The sequence below is a fragment of the Muntiacus reevesi genome, chromosome 5 (assembly GCF_963930625.1).
Source record: "Muntiacus reevesi chromosome 5, mMunRee1.1, whole genome shotgun sequence".
Classification (NCBI taxonomy): Eukaryota; Metazoa; Chordata; class Mammalia; order Artiodactyla; family Cervidae; genus Muntiacus; species Muntiacus reevesi.
In genome coordinates this window covers 111,552,802-111,567,732 of record NC_089253.1, presented here as the reverse complement: position 1 = coordinate 111,567,732, position 14,931 = coordinate 111,552,802, and the positions used below count along the sequence as shown (strand labels likewise).

The 14,931-nt window shown below is 40.9% G+C and overlaps 1 pseudogene; it reads left to right on the top strand.

The window, feature by feature from the left end:
- Positions 1-776: 776 nt before the first annotated feature.
- On the top strand, positions 777-1,333 carry LOC136169816 (large ribosomal subunit protein uL22-like; annotated as a pseudogene).
- Positions 1,334-14,931: the final 13,598 nt, after the last annotated feature.

Here is a 14,931-nt window from a genome sequence, read left to right as displayed (position 1 = left end):
AACAGAAGATGGAAAAAGTACCTACTTCTTAACTACCTCGGCCAACCTCAGCGTGTGCCAGATTCCATTAGTGAGAGATAGTCACATGTCCCCACTGAAGTATAAGACGAATTGGGAAATGCAGCCCTTGGCCACTTCCAATAAGCCACTGCCCAGTAATTACTCCTCACTCTGAAAAGGGAATGCAAATCTTTGGTGAAGAGTCAATCGCCACTACTGCCCCTGGATAATAAAACAAATGGGCTTTAAGTTCTATTATAACTCCAGTTTTCATGACTCTCAACTTTCATAAAGTTTCAGCATAAGAAATATCTACTTGCATTTAACTGCAAATTCTTCAAATTTCTAGTCTGAACACATTGATCACAAGCTCTTTTATTAGACCTTCAGGACTTACTGACTAAATAGCAAGAAGAATGTACTCCTCTAAACTCTGCATGCCCAGAACATATAGTAACTGCCCAAGAAATATTTGTTGAATAAATGAATATATGTTATCCAGGGTTACCCACACAAAATGAACCTGAATTCTCCCTTGAATTCAATGTCAGAGATGTTTGTTTATTAAGATAAATTTCTATACCTGTCTGCTCCTACCACGTTAAGCTAGTGATGGTTCTGTGAACATGTAATATTATGGTCCTTCTATACACGTTCAGATACAGCTTCCTTTGCCTAGATTAATCTATCCCCATATTCACCTGGAAAATAGCCTTTCCCTTCCTCAAGAGTTGGTTCAAGCTTTTCTAGTAAGCAGCCTGAGGTGACCTCTAAAAATGGTATGGTATTCACTTGACCCAGAAAATCCCACAAAATCATGCAAATCAAGAGGCTCAAATCTTCATGTTCACTTTAAGAATACTTGTGAAACTGCCCAGGCCATTAAGAATATGCAATCTGAAAAGCCACCAAATATCTGCAGGATGTCACCTCAAAGAAGCAACATGTGCCATTCTGTCGTTACAGTGGTGGAGTTGGTAGTCTTGCACAGGCCAAACAGTGGGGCTGGACACAGGGTCAGTGGCCTAACAAGAGAGCTGAATTTTTACTGCACATGCTCAAAAATGCAGAGTAATTATGAACTTAAGGCCTTAGATGTAGATTTGCTAGTCACCCAGGTGAACAAAGCCCCTAGGATGCAGCGCAGGACTTACATAGCTCATCGTCGGATCAACCCGTACATAAGCTCTCCCTGCCACACGGAGGTGATCCTTCCTGAAAAAGAGCAGATTGTTTCTAAGCCAGAAGAGGTGCTTCACAGAAGGTATCTTCACAGAAGAAAAAGATATCACAGAAGAAACTCAAGAAACAAAAACTTATGGCCCAGAAATAAATGCTGCAAAAAATAAACTCAAGTAAAAGTAAACAAACAGACAGTCAGCTCAAGAATATCTCTCCTCCACGTACTTCCTCCCCTGTGCTTCCATTGCACCCATTACAATTCTTATTCTAATCTATGGAAATTATTTATTTATTTATTTCTGTCTCCCCATTAGATTATAAACCATTTAAAGGTAGAAATCATGGCCTTTCAGCTTTACATTATCAACATCTTGACCACTGTCTGACCTGATCAGAGATGCTCAATTAATACTCTTTAAACAAATTATCATTGCTTTAATGTATTCCATACCTAAATAAAAAACATATTAGCATTTGAAGAATGATACACTTCAATGATATATCTCTCACTTCTTGTCCCCTGAACACAAAGTAGGCTGATCTGTTGAGACAAATCAGAGTAGATATTAACAGGGGAAAATCCTCAATGTGGTATTTAAGTTGGAGAGCTTCTAATTTCATTCATATTACAATATGTACATCTCTCAACATAATAATACATTCTCTCTTGGGTTCTATTACAGTTTCAAGCTGACTTGGACACCTAACTAGATATTAACTAGTATTTTGTCTGCATGATAATCACTTCAGCAGAATTAATTTTAGTATTTTGTATGGGTACTACAGTATTTATAAAGCTGAGTCACTTACCTTCAACTGAAATCTTTAATTTTTCAGATACTATAAGAGGAGACAAGAAAAAAAAATTAGCTGGAAGCCCATGGGGTCCCTGATACCTACCATACTTACTTTACTCATCAAAGTCATAACATCAACCTAGTAAGAGATAAGCATTATTATCATCATTTTAGACATGAGCAATCTAAGCTTTAGAAAGCTTAACATTGTTAGAGCCAAGATCCAAGTTCAGATCCATCAGGCTCTGTGGTAGGCTGAACAATGAGCCCCTCCCCCACTCTCACCCCTCCATCAAAACGTCCATGTCCAACCCACCAGAGCCTTATATGGCAAAAATGATGTGACTAAGGATGTGAGATTTGGACGTTACTCAGGATTACTGGTGGGCCCTAAATGTAATCAGAGCCCTTGTAATTGAAAGAAAGAATTTGTCTATTGTAGAGGAAAAGGCTTCCCTGGTGGCTCAGACAGGAAAGAATCCACCTGCAATGCAGGAGACCTGGGTTCAACCCCTTGATCAGGAAGATCCCCTGGAGAAGGGAATGTCAACCCACTCCAGTATTCTTGCCTGGAGAATCCCATGGACAGAGGAGCTTGCTGGGCTACAGTCCATGGGGTCATGAAGAGCACACCCACAGAGGAAAAGGTATGGCGACCTTGAAGGCAGAGTTTAAAGTGATATATCCAGGGAATGCTGGGGTACTCGAGAAATGAAAGTGGTAAGGAACAGATTCTCCCCTGAAGCCTCCAGAAAAAAACAGGACTGCTGACATCTAGCTTTTGGCCTCTAAGATGTCTTTTGATCTTGGGAACACTAGAACACCAGAAAACAAATTTGCACTGTTTACATTTGTGTAATTTGTTGCTGTAGCAACAGGGACCAAATACAGACTTCAAACTTTGAGAAAACCTACATAAATTAATTCAGCGCAACAGACACTACATAAGACAGAGTACTTAAACACCTCCCCATCAGGAAAAGTCAACCACTCGAGAAGTGTTAGACCAGATAGGGGAATTCCAAATACGAACACCCTCCAAGAACACTTGAGCCATCCTTATGACTATTCCACAGGAAAATGTGTTACTCTTTAGCCAAGTACTCCAACACATCTTCCCAGTTTGGAGGAAGGAATAGTGTGAGAGCCAGTCACTCAGGTAGCCAAGCCATAAAACCTTGTAGAGCTAAATCAAAACTCTGAACTGAATCCACAAACCTGAGGTGGCCAAGACAAACCTCAGTAGAACTAGTTGTACTTCCAGTAGCAAAACATTTTTAAACAAGGGCCATAGTACATTTCCAATTCTTGGGGCAAAGCCTTGCATATATCCTACAGTAGCCCAGGACTGGAATTTACCAGAGAATAAGTAACTCAGGGGGGAAAAAAAGCTTGCAAAATCTATGCCTAGCCCAGATGGAAAAACCAAGCTACTGGCTTTGAGGCAGTAAAACCTCGTGCCAGCAACAGTCTCCTCCAGGATTACATTTGGCACAAGAATGAGAATTATAGTTTGAATTACATGCACTTTTCCAATGCAAATAAGTTCTACCATGGAATGAAAGAAAGTTTGCTTATCTCTTCTGTTGCTCACTGAGAGAGTTCTCACTGACACTCAGGCTGCTGGCCAGCGTCTCCCTCTCACGGGAAGGGTCCCAAGGAGGCAACAACGGCCAAAGACAAGAGAGAAGCGAAACTCCTGAATAAAGTTTGCTTTTGTTTTCCTGCCCTCCTTTGATCTTGATAGACATTTCAGCATGAAAAACTTTCAGCACTAGTTTTCTGAAATATTTAAAAAAATAAAGTTCAGAGGTAAAATCAATAATATTAGTAATAGGGACTTCCCTGGTGGTTCAGTAGTTAAGATTTCACCTTCTAACGCAGGGGTTGCAGGTTTAACCTGCAGTGCAGGTCTAATGCACTGGTTTGGGAGCTGAGACCCCACCTGCCACATGGCCAAAATTCCAAAACATAAAACAGAAACAGTTTTGTAACAAATTCCGTAAAGATTTTTCAAATGGTCCACACCAAAAAAAAAAAAATCTCAAAAAAAAAAAAAAATCAAAAAATAATAATAATAAACTTCCCTTGGTAAGGGAAGTTTCCCTGATGAGGTGGAAGCTCATGATGAGTATAATCTGACTGACAAAAATATGAATATAATGAGAATGTGACTGAAATCTAAAGCAATTTTAACAGCAAATATGGAAAGCAATAATAATATTTTCTAGAATCCCTTAATGAAAAAGCCGTCCTCGAATTTTATTCACTCATCAATCTCCCTGAATCTTCTGAATTGTGGGTATAAGAATTGTCAGAAATCCCATGAACCATATCTTAATGACTTAAATGATCTTTACAGTGACTTTTATTTCAGATCAACTATGTCAGAAAATGTCTCCCTAATGTTCATTAAAATCAAGTCAATAGGTAGTAATTGAGCATCAGTGATTCACAAAATGCTACGAGAGATACAACAGTCAAAGTCAGTGTCCTCTCAGGGTTTATAAACTATGGAAAAGAAATGACAAAAATACATAAAATAGTCAATAACACAGTTTAAAATGTGGGTCAAAAAATAGAAACACATCACAAAGTAGTATCTGATTAGTCAACAAATGATTCTATAGGAACGGCCACCAGAGGGTTTAAAGCAGAGATCATATTAAGACTGCAAGCCTAGAAGGAAACCAGGGAATTCAGTTGTTTCTATCATGTTACAGAGTGGGAGAGTCCAGGAGTTAAATGGTGCAGGCACTAGAGTCATTCAGACCAAATGTCAAACCCCAGTTCCACCACTTACCAGGCATCAGATCTTGGAAATTACTGAAACACTCTGAGCCTGTTTATCTTCTGTAAAACGTGGATCAAACCTGCCTACCAAGATTGCATTGAAGGTAAAGTGAGAAATGTATGTAAATAAAGTAGCTGTTCAGTAAGTATGAAAACTTTTCCTGTGGTAGTGGTTATTTAGTCTTCAATAAAAACTTTCTCTGTGATTGTCTTAACAGACTGTTATTCTCCACAAACCTAAACATCCCTTTTATTTCAGAGGTGTCATGGTGAACCTGTCACTCCCTAGTAAGCTATGGATTTTCAGCTTGATTGTCACAGATGCCATACAGAAAGTGTCCTTCCTCACTGAAACATTTTTTAAAACTCTTGTCATTGCCACAGGACACAGAGAAGCTATATATACATTCAATTTTGTCATTTGCATTTTCTATATTAACTCTTCTGAAATAGGAATGTGGCTTGTAAGTGATAATCACAGAAACTTGCCAGGAATACCATTTTTTAAATAAATGTTTCTCTTAAGATGGTAGCTTATTTTTCAGTTGATGGCACCTTGGCATGAAGGACACACGGTCATGACACTGGAGAGAATGAAGCTTCCAAACACAAAGGAAGTCAGTTAGTCAGTTCAGTCGCTCAGTCGTGTCCGTCTCTTTGTGACCCCATGAACTGAAGCATGCCAGGCTTCCCTGGCCATCACCAACTCCTGGAGCTTGCTCAAACTCATGTCCTTTGAGTCAGTGATGGCATCCAACTATCTCACTCTCTGTCGTCCCCTTCTCCTCCTGCCTTCAATCTTTCCCAGCATGAGGGTCTTTTTCATGAGTCAGGTCTTTGCATCAGGTGGCCAAAGTATTGGAGCTTCAGCTTCAACATCAGTCCTTCCAATGAATATTCAGGACTGATTTCCTTAAGGATTGACTGGTTGGATCTCCTTGTAGTCCAAGGGACAGAAAGGAAACGTGGGCTCAAGATTAGAAGCAAAAATTCATGGACTTAATGTCACAGAATTACAAACTTAGAAATTGTTAAAATGGTAACTTTTATGGCACATGTATTTTATTACAATAAAAAAAATTCAAAGAATATGTAACCATTTCCTGGATTAACAAGTCAATATTGTGCAAGGGAACTAGCACTGTGTGGGGTGCATTAGAAAAAATCAAAGCCTTCTATAGAAATAGACTGATCCTCTGCCCTCCAAGACTGTTCTTTGAGGAAGAACATATGCATAGCCTAAGACATCACTACAGTTAGTCATCCATGCTCTAGAGAAAGACATGATCATTCCCACAGTGGTGAACCTGGATAAGAGTAAATAGAAACCCAAAGGAGATGATGGTCAAAACTCATCTCTTAGCCCTGTTAGTCAAAGGTCATCACCAGTTCACTTAGTGCAGAAGACCTACAGAATGGTATTGGAATCCACTACAGATACTTCAGGGTGTTTTATTGCTCTGGGAATGGCTCTTGAGAGCAGAATCAATCAGGACAACACATAAATCCTTCTAGAAAACCAAGCCACCCCATTCAGTGAGCCCTGCCACTATTTACAAATAGTGAAACAGGTCCTGGTAGTTCAGTATTCTACAACTGGAGCTGGTGCTGCTGGGTCAGAAAGGATTCACACTGTGGTTAACTCCTCCATGCCTCACTTAGTATATGCTACAATATGAAATGTTCAGGACTGGACATTGCTTAGAAAACTTGGCACTCAAAGCGGCCAATGACCAAGTCAGTCTCTATAAGGGGAAATTTTGTTGCAGTTATTAGTAGTCTTCAGCCCTTATTCCTACCTTCCTTACATCACACTGGTATAGCTGGAGACGAGGCTGAGAAACATCCATACTGCAGCTCACCACGTGCACCCTTTTACAGAGAGTCTCCTTTGAAGTAGACGCTCTTTGGACAGCACACATGTGGGTCTCACCTTGGAGTCCAATCCAAGGGTATCATTCACCTTCCTCTTCCTACCTCCAGCTGCCTCCAGGCACCTCAGCAGTCCATGTCAGCCGGTATCAGGAGAACCATCTGCAAACCAGACTCAAGCTTTCCCCTTTACCTGAATGCAGCCAACACCCCCATGAAGTCACAATTGTGGGTGCTAAAGGCACAATGGCAAAAACAACGACAGCAACCGAAATGTCAAGAAATGGACATAAATGGTTAAATATAGTATACGAAATGAAATAAAATTCATTTACAATAATGTAACAAATAATGAGATAATTTTTATAACAGGTATAGGGCTGGGTTTTTGTCTTTTGTCCTTGCTATAAGGTTAAGTGTGAACATACACGTTAGGAAACAGTGATTATTTATGGTATGTACACACGCGCATCCCAAGTCACTTCAGTTGTATCCAGCATTTGTGACCACATGGGCTGTAGCCCACCAGGCTCCTCTGTCCATGGGTTCTCCAGGCAAGAATACTAGAGTGGGTTGCCATGCTTTTCTCCATGGGTGGGATCTGGGTGGGATCTTCCCCACCTAGGGACTGAGTCCTGGTCTCTTGCATTAGGCACGTGGGTTCTTTACTCCTAGCTCCACCTGGGAAGCTCTATTTATAGTATACAATTTAAAATATGCAAATAAGCAGAAAAAAAGAAAGGTAACATCTCCTAATTTCCCATCTCACACACAAAACTCTCAATGTGTGCAGAGACTAACCTATCAGAAACTTTGGAACAGCTCCTACCTCACAAAATCTGCCCTACTGATCATTAACTATATCCTTAGAAATTCATCATGCAGTCTTAAAGGCTTTTTTCAGTCTTGGCAGTCATAAAAAGGTACATTCTGTTCCTTTAAACCTGCTAACATCCTGTGGGTGTGGAGATGAGCTGCAGTGTTGGAGGGGAAATTTCGGGAAAGTAAAGAGAGAGAGAGTGGGCATGAGCAGAAATCTTATTGAAGGACAAATTTAATCAGAATTCAAACACAAAAACATTTCCGCAAGCTACTGTTTACTGCTGTTGAAGTCTTCTTTGTGCCCATGTTTAAGGCAAAATGATGACAAAAATACCAAGCTTATAAACGATACTACACTAGAGTCAGAAGTATGAACAAAAAGGGAAAACTGTCAAACACTTTAGAGGCGGGCAGGAGGCAGGAATGCGTTCTGCTTTATTGAACTGGGGCCAGAATGTTTTGTTTTGATTGCTCTCCTACTTCCTTCCTCATTTGTAACACATCCCTTATACTTAAAGCAGAAATTTCTGATCAAAATGTTGCAGCACCTACAAGGTCAAAAGAAGGTTCTCAGAGGATAGTCGTCTCAACCACCAACCATGAAGCAATCACCACAGCCCTGTGCCCCCAGTCCAGAGAGCATCACTTTCTGGAAATGAGGTACCAAGGAAGGAACAAAACTCCCCCGTTCTTCCTGTAAACCCAGTCAGAGGGGTTGGCCCTGGGCAGAGCTGGGAGGGAAAGGACTTGATGATCTGTGCCTTTCCATCTTCTCCTTCACTGCTCCTTTCCTGGAACCTTTCTCCAAAATCCACATCCCACATCCGTAGTCTACCAACAGCATCCCCAGTGATCCCCTTCTTATTTTTTCATGAGATAATTGAACTAAAAAAAAAAATTTCAAAACTTCCACATAAATTGCTAATGATATAATTCCAGACCTGTGGAGAAAGATATTTAAGATGGAAGACCCTCTCAAGAGAGTAACTTCAAAGTTCCCAGCATCTTGTTCCTCCACTGCCCCTCACAAACAGAGACCCTCAGTGACCTGGCAGAGAGCGCTCCTCCTCAGACTCAGACTTCACCAGAGAGCACTTGAGGTAGGATCTCCTGCTTTAAGACCACCTAAGGACCATTCACTTTCCCTTTTCACTTTCACACATTGGAGAAGGAAACGGCAACGCACTCCAGTGTTCTTGCCTGGAGAATCCCAGGGACGGGGGAGCCTGGTGGGCTGCCGTCTATGGGGTCGCACAGAGTCAGACACGACTGAAGCGACTTAGCAGCAGCAGCAGCAAGGACCTTTCTACCTGTATTCATCTGTCAGGGCTGTATTGCAGAATACCACAGCCTGGGTGACTTAAACAGAAACTAATTTTCTCACAATTCTGGGGGCTGGAAGTCTAACATTGAGGTGTTGACAGGTCTGTTTTCTCGAGATCTTGGCTTATAGATGGTCACCTTCTTGCTGTGTCCTCACATGGTCATCTCCTGTCCTAACTTCCTCTTCTTATAAAAATGCAAGTCCTACTGCATTAGGACTCACTCAAATGATTTCATTTTGCCTTAATTACCTCTTTAAAGACTCTATCTCCAAATACAGTTGCACCCTGATATCCTGGGAGCTAGGGCTTCAACATATGAGTTTTGAAAGAACACAGTTCGTGTATGTATAGTTATGGCTGATTTGTGTTGTATGGCAGAAACCCACACAACATTGTAAAGCAATTTTCCTCCAACTGAAAAATAAATTTAAAAAAAGAAATGGGAGTTCAACCCATCTCACTCTTCCATATTCAGAAAAGAATTTCAAAAAGCCACAGAAGGATAAAGCTGTTGTTCTTCAATATAGCTAGGAATGTTAAATCGGGCTTCCTTTACAGGGAAAAGCCCTAGCAGCTAAGGGATGGAAGAGATATTTAAAAAAAAAAAAAAGAAACCTGTTGGAAAGTTCCCAGCTGACTCAGCTCCAGGAGGAGAACATGAGAAGAAAACAAGAAATCACCCTGACCATGAACTTGCCATGACACTACCCAAAGGGAGCTGAGGGGTCTCCTTCATTGTCACCAGATAGTGCAGGATGCGAGCACCATCTAGGTCAGATGCATCAGGGACTTCGGACCTAAACCGTGAGTGAGACAGGCTGTGATCACCCAGGCTTGATGACTCAACAGAGTGAGCAGTCTGCTGTTTTCCCACACCAAGAAAGAACAGATGGCACTACTTTGGGGCTGTTTGTCATCTAAGGCAGCCACACCATTCTTTTTCCTTTTGTTTACTTTCCGTAACAATAACTATAACCCATATTGAACTCTCACTGCATAGCAGACATGGGGTTGATTGCTTTGTATACATTTTCTCACTTAACTGAGAAATGGAATATTTCCTGCCAAATCAGTAAACAAAGGATATCACAGTCATCAGCAATTGCAGTCACAGCACAAGGTGAGCTAGTGAGCCCTGAGGGAACTCAGGAAGGAAAGAATACCTGCCATCTAGCAGCCATCAGAACTGTAAACATTTGAATTGTGGTGTTGGAGAAGAGTCTTGAGAGTCCCTTAGACTGCAAGGAGATCAAACCAGTCAATCCTAAAGGAAATCAGTCCTGAGTACTCATCGGAAGGACTGATACTGAAGCTGAAACTCCAATACTTTGGCCATCTGATGTGAAGAACTGACTCGTTGGGAAAGACCCTCATGCTGGGAAAGATTGAAGGCAGGAGGAGAAGGGGACAACAGAGGGTGAGATAGTTGGATGGCATCACTGACTCGATGGACATAAGTTTGAGCAAGCTCTGGGAGTTGGTGATGGACAGGGAAGCCTGGTGTACTGCAGTCCATGGGACTGCAAAGAGTCTGACACGACTGAGCAACTGAACTGAGCACCCATCAGACTGCAGCCACTCCCTCTGGTGAGCCCCAAGGAAACTCTGGATGTGAAAACACAGGATACCGGCCCCAAATCACTGAGGTGCATATCAAAGGAATGATTTCAGTGAACCCAGACTCTTGCAGCTTCCTATACATAGAAAAGCACTAAATTCTTTAACTTGGGATATCTGGTTTTCATTACTTAATAATAATCTTTTGATGATCAGACTACCTGCCCTTTGTTACAAAACCTCTATATATAACCTGGCTCCTCTCCTTGCCTTCTCAGAGTAGCTCTCTCAGGGTTACTTGAATGAAATACTATCTCCCAGGTTTGAAGTTCTAAAAATTCCCACTGAATAAAACATAACTCTCAACTTTTAGGTTGTTAATATTTTTTAAGTCCATATAACCCTTACATTATTACCTTTATTTTAAATAGGAAGAAACTATCCAAGACCACACAGCTAGCAAGAAAGAGTAAGAGATGGTATTAGAACTAAGAATTCTGATGCCAGAGCCCTTAGTTACTTCTCTTTATCAATCCACCTTCAAGAGGCAATAGGATTTGGCTAGAATAGCGTAGCTGGAAGGAACCACAAGGAACATTTACAGAAGCCAGTGTTCAGATCCTAGCTCAATGACCATCTGCAAGCTATTTAATCTCTTTATACTCAGTTGTCTCCTATACAATCTAGGGATAATTTACAAAAAGTCCTATCAAATAACTCATAAATACTATTATTATTATTATTTTCTTTCTTAAAATTGTTTACATGATTAAACATGTAACAACACAAGCCAATGAAACTACACTAATACATAAAATAAAGTAATTCCTTGCATTGCACACTTACATTAATTAGTACTCCTAGTTTGAAGTTACCCTTTTAGTTCATTTTTCAGCAAAGGTGAAATATAGATGGGCCCTTCTTTTTCAGTCCCTTTTTAAAATCACTACTGATTGCTTATTAACATTCCATTTTCATTATCCCTACAGCCTCTCAATCCCTTAGGAAGACTCAGTGGATAATTTAAAATTCATGTTTAATTTATTATACATGCCTATAGCAATTTTTTTCATAGAGTGATCCTTGTTAAAGTTCCCAAGGCCTGAAGGCACAAGTGGCTCCATTAAAAATTTATTTCTCGGTTTTCTTGTGGGACTCATTTAAAAAGTGCTGGAGTGGGCACATTCATAGCTAATTGACAGTAGATTATATGCTATTCTATTCACCACATTTGAAGAAACATTCCTCTTTTGTCTGATAAGTAGTTGTATGCCAAAACTTTTCATTTCCCAATTTGGGGGTTATAATTAAAACATATGACATAAGATAATGTAACTGATTCAACTATTTTCCTGGGTAGTGGTTCAAAGGAGAATTATAGGGGTAAAATAGGAGTAGGGAAAAGAGTGGAAGAATGGTTGGTATATGCTTCTAAATAGAGGCTTGGAAGGGCTTCCCTGTGTCTCAGACAGTAAAGAATCCACCTGCAATGTGGGAGACCTGGCTTTGATCCCTGGGTTGGGAAGATCCCCTAGAGGAGGGCAAGGCAACCCACTCCAGTATTCTTACCTGGAGAATCCCATAGACGGAAGAGCCTGGTGCACTGCAGTTCATGGGGTCACAAAGAGTTGGACACCACTGAGCAACGAAGCACCCACACAGATGCCTGGAAAGTTAAGTGACAGTGAGACAGAGTGGAGAGGCAAGGTATTTCTCATGCCTTCTCCAGATGTTCCCAATGAAATAATCAGGAAGATGTGGGGTGCTTTTCTCTGGCTGTGACCTCCAGTTTGGGACCAAGATCCACCCACAATTAGGTACCATGTACTTTCCTAGAACAGAAATGTAGTTAGAACATGGCATATTTTTCTGCTGGAGCTAGTTCCACAATCAATCAAATGTTAATGTTTCATTAACATTGAGCTTGACTTTGAAGTCTTCTAAAACCTAAAATGGGCCTCTTACATGTGACTAAGATTCTACTTATTGAGTCAATAAGGTTATTCATGTTTGTAGATATATGAAAAACATGAATACAACCAAGCATAAATTCCAAATCACATGGTCTGGGAGGCATTGATTTGACTTGGATGAGTATGGATTATTTTTCTTAATGTACCTGTAGTTAATGATCTTTCTTATTATATGTTGGGCCACCAAAACGGTAAGGGGTCCAACCAGCCATGGGAAAACCCTTTCCCTGGTTAACGGACTCAGGGAAGCCGTACACTATTAGTCAACAGAGCTTTCACTCTACTTGCCAAACAGATGGACTGTCTGACTCGGGGATGGCTCTAGAATTTTCTATCAAAATAACTGTGGTTTTTTCAAAGTAGGTTAACTTACTTCTAGTAAATATGAATAATGGCCCAGGATTGAGGTAAAAAAAAATTAAGGGATCTATTCGCAAATATTCCCTGGGGGAAAAAAATTATATATATTTTTACTTAGGCTTTATTTAATGCAGCACTGCTGAGAACAATCATTTTTATTTCTCTTGCCATTTTATCTCCAAAATCCAGAATAGTGCCTGTAACATAGTAGGAGATTTTAAATATTTGTTAAATAGGGGAAACCTATTTGGTTAAAAGCAAGCAGGCTCCAGCATCCTGATCATCTTATGTAATACATTCTAATAGAGAATAAATGCATTTATTCATCAAAGCATCAACTCTGTAAAACACACTTGCCATAAAGTCCGTTTTCTTTCAGGGAGAAGAAGCAATTAGTTTGAAACAGACCTTCTTCAAATGCAGATCACAATAAAGAGCACTCTCCTCGGGAATGGGCATAGCCTTTTATATTTGCAAATCTCTTCTTGCTCAATTTCATTAGCTATGTTAAGAATAAGACTCTAGAATTCCAGAGGTAGTATCTCATTTTACAGAAGAAGAACGAAAATCCAAAGGGAGTAATTACAGCTGATAGTAATTGAGAACTTACATATTTAATACTTAAAACCCTAAGGAAAATCTGCAAGACTATTATCTAATTATCACAGCCATCCTGTGAGGTAGGTACTATTTTATTTGATATTGGAGGAAACTCAGATGGTTAAATGACAAATCAAATGTCATATGGTTTCCAAGTGGTAAAGACTGGATTTGAACCAAGATCTGTTTTGCTCCAGAGCTCAGGTTTTTATCCACTGTCCTTTACTGGTTCTGTGCTCTCCTATCTTCTGAAAGTTCATAAAGGCTTTGATCAAGTCCATTCCCGGGGCTTCCATGGTGGTCCAGCAGCTCAGAATCTGACTCTCCATGCAGGGGACATCGGATAGACCCCTGGTCTGGGAAGATTCCACATGCCATGAGACAACTAAGCCCATGAGCCACAACTGCAGAGCAACTACTGAAGCCAGTGAGCTCCAGAGCCCATTCTCCTCTGGAGCTCTTCTCTACAACAAGAGAAGCCACCGCAATGAAGAGCCCCTGCACTGCAACTAGAGAGTAGCCCCACTTGCTGCAATTAGGGAGAACCCTTGCCTAGCAGCGAAGACCCAGCGCAGCCAAAAATAAACAAATTAACTTTTTAAAAAACAAAAAGCCCATTCCTGGACACGGCACTTTAAGGACATCGGGTCTTTTAAGATCTCAAAGCAAGAGTATTTCTCAAGCAAAAACAATACTGAAGACAAATTATAAAAGGGATCATTTGAAGCAGTGAACAGGGCACATGCACTGAGGTTTGCTAACCTTCACACCAAAGTCTTGGTTCTGAGTTTACAGCCCTTGGGCCCTTCAGGATGCCTACTTGGTATCACTATGAGCTATTCACCAAAAAGCTTCCTCTATTTCAATCAGGCTGAACTCCTTAAAATTCCTACTATACAGTTGACATTTTCTTGTCTCTATTCCCTTCTAGAAGCTTCGCTTGCCCATATAATGCCTTCTAATAAGTTAAATATGGCCACAAAGTCTTTATAGCAACTCCCATCGGAAGGTGGAAATTGTGCCTTGAATCTGTGCCTTGAATTCAAGGCCCAGTGCCTTGAACCTGAACAGACTTTTGTGACTTGTTTTGCCCGATAGTTTGTGGCACAAGTGACGTCCTATGAATTCCAAGCCTTGGCTTCTAGAAGCCCTGAAGCTTCTGCTTTCATGCTCTTAGAACACTGCTGCCATATGAACAAGCCCACCTGTGAGGTGGAAAGAGACCCCATGTGGAAAGAAGCCCAGTGCCCAAGCCATCACAGGACCTTTACCAAGGCCCCAGACTGTGAGTGGTGAACGAGGTTGTCCATGACCAGCTGAACTACCAGAGGCTGCAAACAGGGTTGAGACACGTGGTCCCAGCTGAGCTCTGCCAAAATTGCCAAGCCAAAGAACAGTGATAAATAAATGAGTGTTGTTTTAGGTGGTTTGTAATGCAGCAGTAGATCATTAACACATACCTTTCTATTCCTTTCTTCCTAAGAAGTCCCCCATCCACTCATAGAGTGAGTTCCAAAGCCACTCCTCCAACAAGTTTCCCCTGGTGGAAACTTTCTCTGCAAAGCCAGCCTCCCTCAGGTTTAAGTCAATGCCCCGCCTTGTGTTATTCTGCAGTCACTGAGACCCAGTTGCATCCCTAAATCCCTTCCC